Genomic DNA, 5,516 nt, shown 5'->3' with positions numbered 1-5,516 from the left:
TTAGTGCTTTAGGGAGTTGAAAAAAAAGAACCCTAATTGGGGTGCATAATGACGGAATATATAACAATGCGGGAATTAAAGGAAACCAAAAGAAACATGTTACGATCTACACAATGTTTCTGAAGGGGCTATTTTTATGGCAAACTCCTACATGGCTGATGCAATACGGAGAAAGAAAATGGGGAGTTTCCCCGGTATGTTCGGCCTTTGGCCTCGCTTCTAATCTAGGCGTCTTGGCATATGTGCCTTTAGTAAGGGAAGTAATAATTAAGATATGCTTGGATCTTTCTTAGACAGAAGTTTCTTCAGAGAGGCATATGTTGGTAACCTTTCATAGGCCTAGAGTTTCAAGAGTCTAAGACTCAACTCTTATGATAAGAGTCACAGAACATTTTCTTTTAATCTATTAAATAACAATAACATAGTAATAATAACACGCTGCGCAGAGCCTTATTAGTATAATAATAAAGTGCTCATTAGTTTGCAACGCAAAATTAATCAAACGAAACCCTCCTTATTAAAAAACGTACGTATAAGGAAAAAAAATTATATTATCATTTTAACTCACACCAACATCAAGCGGCAGGCTAATTAAACCCCACGGGCACTTCATGTCACGTCTGTATCTATTTATCCTATTTCAGCAGGGAAATTCTTCACAGCCTACCGGTGGCCACCAAGTGGAAAGGTTGTAGGAGGAGGTTTTAGAACAACAGGAAGCAGAGAAAAGAATCCTCAGTTGGAGTACTTAAGGAACAAGTGCATTGCACTTGCGGGAATGGAAGATAGCCCCCTCGAAAAATGTCACTATTAACACATCAAAGAAGATCCTTGTATAAGCTTATATTTAGGTAGTGGTTACAAGACGCTGGAACCTTAGCACTAAGTCTAGAAGACATGTGTGGAATAAAACAATAAAAAGCATAATATGGAAATCATCAAACTTTATTCTGATGAATATTATATTTTTCTAATACCGTCTGATATTTCAACAGCTTTTTCAATTGCATTACACATTCGTAATAAGAATAAAATAATTCGAATCCTGTCGGATCTTTCCCACAAGTTTGTCCAGACAGGTAGAGAGACAGGATAACGCAAGTAGAATTAGATCTTCTTACACGCTAACATTTCTATTTTTTTTTCGTAAAGGTAGCACAGAAAGGACTTAGTCCTGCTAGACATTTATCAAACAAACCATATATAGAATGAAATGGAGATTTAAACTGCGTTCTAATAGTATGCTTTGTATAATTTCTCTTTGTAAGCCCAGTTTCTATTAGAAAATTTTTACTTTTAAACAACATCTCAAAACTAGAATGTAAATTTGGGGAAAGAGCGCAAATTTTCATTCATTGTCATTATGGATTTTAATGACCAATTTTACGCACTTTTAAGCGTTACCATTCTTTTTTATGAAAATATGACAGACAGCAGTTTGAACTAGCTGGTTTCTCGCACAGATTTATTAGTTGAATAATACAATGCTTTTTTCTAGTTTACAGCGCAAGATTTTATAAAAAGGAAACATTTTTTTTTAAAAATCGCGTTGTCGAGATCAAAAGTGAACTTGTCATTTTAATCTTGAGCTACATAATGTCCATATCAGCAAGACTTCCTTGTTTAAACAGTCTTTGTTTATTAAAAACTGTTTGGATTTCAGTGGTTTCATGTCCTTTGTCTGAAGTTTCTTATCATCTTATACCTTCGCATTGCTTCCACGCGAGTGGAAACAGTCGTTAGAGGAGACGATTAGTGCTCTAGGGGAGCAAAAGAAGGAACCCTCATTGGGTGCATTAGGACCGAATCTATAGCGCAAAGATGGGAATTTTAATCTTAAGCTACGTCATGTTCATGTCAGCGCAATGTCCATGTATAAACAATCCTTGTATAAACAATACTTGTATAAACAATCCTTGCATAAACAATCTTTGTTTATTAAAAACAGCTTGGAATTAGTGTTTCCATCCGTGCATGTTCTATGTCTCATTTTTATTCTCATTTTATACCTCGGCGTTGCTTCTCAGCCTTACCGTGGTACACAAGAGTCGAAGCTGCCATTAAAAGAGACGATTAGTGCTTTATGGAGCAAAAACAATAAAGAACCCTCATTAGGGTGCATAAGGATCGAAATTATAACAATGGCGGGTATTAAAAGAAAACCCAGAGAAACTTGTTACGATCCACACAATGTTTCTGAAGGAGCCATTTTTTTTTGGCAAAAACTTACATGGTTGATGCGGTACAGAGAAAAACACTGTGGAGTTTCTCCGGTGTGTTTGGCATTTGGCCTCGTTTCTAATCTACGAGTTATGGAATACGAATCATTGGATATGGGGATGTAATAATGTACATCTGCTTGGATCTATCCAAGACAATGGTTTGTTTAGACAAGTGGACGGAGTCAAGCTTTAATGGCCCTAGAGTTCAAAGAGTCAAACTCTTACGACAATGTCAAAGAACATTATCTTATAGTCTTTTCAATTAACATTAACATAGTTCTAATAACACGTTGCGCACAGCTTTATTAGTGTAATAATAAAGTGCTAATTAGTTTGCAACGCAAAATTAATCAAACGAAACCTTTTTTAAATGTATATATAAGAAAAAAATATATATTATTAATTATATTATTATTTAAACCCCCACCTAAATCAGGGGCAGGCAAATTACAACCCGAGGGCAATATATATCACGTTTTTATATTTCGTACCATATTATACCAGGGAAAAGCTGTTCTGCCTCACTAAGGCGACCTAGTGGATAGGTTGTAAGAGGAGATTTTAGAACAAAATTAACCAAAAAGAACCCTCATTGGGGTGCCTAAGGAAAAAGTCCGTTGCACTTGCGGGAATGGAAGATAGCCCTTCGAAAATTGTCACTATCGACACATCAAAGCAGATCTTTTTAATGTGCTTCTATTGACGTAGTCTCTACTTAGTCTAGTAGACTTTTTTCGATCAAATCAATAAACAGCATATAATGGAAATCATCCAGCTTTGTTCTGATGTATATCTTATATTTCTAACATCCTTTTGTTTTGCAAAAGAGTTTTCTATTGTATTACACATTTGGAAATAATAATGTAATAACTTAAATCCATTCGGATCGTTCCCAGACAGTACTTTGTTCAGACAGGCACTAAAAGGCAGAAAGAATTACATCATCTTATACACTTACATTTTTATTATGAGTCGAAAGCGCAGCACACCAAGCCCTAAGGCCTAGTAGATATTTGTCAAACAAAACCATATATAGAATGAAATGGAGATGTTCTGATAGTATGCATTGTACAATTGCTCTTTCTAAGCCCATTTAAAATTGGCGCATTTTCATTTATATATAGACAACATCTCAGAAATAGAATGCAAATTTAAGAAACTAGCACAAAGTCTTTCAATGCCGTTATGGCTTTTTAAAGACTTAATTTATTGGCTAGTTGGTACCACCATTCTCTTTTGTAAGAAAAATGCTTTGGAGACAAACAGCAGTTTGAACTGTCAGGCTTAAGGCACACATTTATTCGTTTCATAATATAGTGATTTTTAGTTTACAGCGCTAGATTCATAAAAAGAAAACATTTTCTTTTCAATCGCGTGGCCAAGAACAAAAGTGAACTTGTCATTTTAATCTTGAGCTATATACTTTCAATATCTGCAAGACCTCCTTGTTTAAACAGTCTTTGTTTATTAAAAACTGTCTCAAGTTTCTAATCATATAATACCTTGGCATTGCTTCTCAGCCTTACCGTGGCACACAAGTGGAAACGGTCGTTAAAAGAGACGATCAGTGCTCTAGGGGAGCAAAAAGAAAGAACCCTCATGGGGTCCATTAGGACCGAATCTATAGCGCAAAGATGGGAATTAAAATAAAACCCCCCAAAAATGTTACGATCTACTACACAATGATTTTGAAGGGGCCATTTTTACGTGAAACAACTACATGGCTGATGCGGTACTGAGAAAGAATGGGGAGTTTCCCCGGTGTGTTTTCCTTTTGGCCTCGCTTCCAATCTAAGCTTCTTTGAATACGAGTCATTAGTAATGGAAATAATAATTTACATATGCTTGGATCTTTCTTAGAAGTTTGTTCAGACAGGCAGATGGAGTCAAGCTTTCATGGGCCTAGAGTTCCAAGAGTCCTAGACTTAACGTTGACGACAATGTCAAAGAACAATAAATAATGATAATAAAGTGCTTATTACTTTGCACCGCAATATTATTGAGACGAAACCTTAATTTTTTTTTGTAAACGTATAAATAAGAAAATAAGTATTATGTTATCATATTAACTCACATCAACTTTAAGCGGCAGGCTAATTAAACCCCACGGCCACTTTATGTCACGTCTGTATCTTTTTATCCTGTTTCACCAGGGAAATTCTTAAGTATAAGAAAAATATTATATTATCCTTTTTACCCACACCAACATCAGGGGCAGGCAAATTAGGCACCTCGGGCACCATTTGTCACGTGCTTATCCTATTACACCAGGAAAATACTTCACAGCCTCACGGTGGCCACCAAGTGGAAAGGTTGTAGGAGGAGGTTCTAGAACAACAGGAAGCAAAGAAAAGAATCCTCAGTTGGGGTACCTAAGGAACGAGTGCATTGCACTTGCGGGGATGGAAGAAAGCCCCCCTCGAAAAATGTCACTATTGACACATCAAAAAAGATCTTTGTATTTATGTAGTGATTACAAGACGCTGGAACATTAGCACTAAGTCTAGAAGACATTTGTTGATTAAAACAATAAAAAGCATAATATGGAAAATTTGTTCTGGTGAATATTCTATTTTTCTAATAACGTTCTGTATCTTTCTTATCCTTATTACACCAGGGCATTGCTTCTCAGCCTCACAATGGCCATCAAGTAGATCTGTTGTAAGAGGAGATTGTAGAACAGAAGGATGAAAAAAAAACACCTCTTGTTGGGGTACCTAAGGAACAAGTCCATTGCACTTGCGGGGATGGAAGAAAACCCCTCGAAAAAATGTCACTATCGACTCATCCAAGAATATTTTTGTATAAGTTTATATTCACGTAGTCATTATAAGACGTTGGAACCTTAACAAAAAGCCGATTAGACATTTGTCGATTTAAAAAAATGCACAGCATAATATGGAAATCATGGAACCTTGGTTCTAATGTATATCTTATGTTTCTAACACCATTTTGTGTTTCGAATGTGTTTTCAATTTTATGTCACATTTATAATAGGAATGTGATAATTTAAATCCGTTTGTTCAGACAGGCTTTGTATGGCTGTTTGTAAGCATTTCTCTTTTGTTACTTATAGACAACATCTCAGAAATAGAATGTAAATTGGTGATACGAGCACTAAGTCCTTCATTGCCGTGATGACTGATAAAGACTTCGTTTATGTACGAGTTAGCATTACCATTCTCTTTTATGAGAAAAATGTTTTGGAGACAGACAGCAGTTTAAACTGACTGGCTTATTGCACAGATTTATTAGTATAATAATATTGTTTTTTTAAGAAAATTTTTATTTTTA

This window comes from Biomphalaria glabrata, chromosome 14 (genome assembly GCF_947242115.1).
Source record: "Biomphalaria glabrata chromosome 14, xgBioGlab47.1, whole genome shotgun sequence".
Classification (NCBI taxonomy): Eukaryota; Metazoa; Mollusca; class Gastropoda; family Planorbidae; genus Biomphalaria; species Biomphalaria glabrata.
This window is presented reverse-complemented; position numbering follows the sequence as displayed.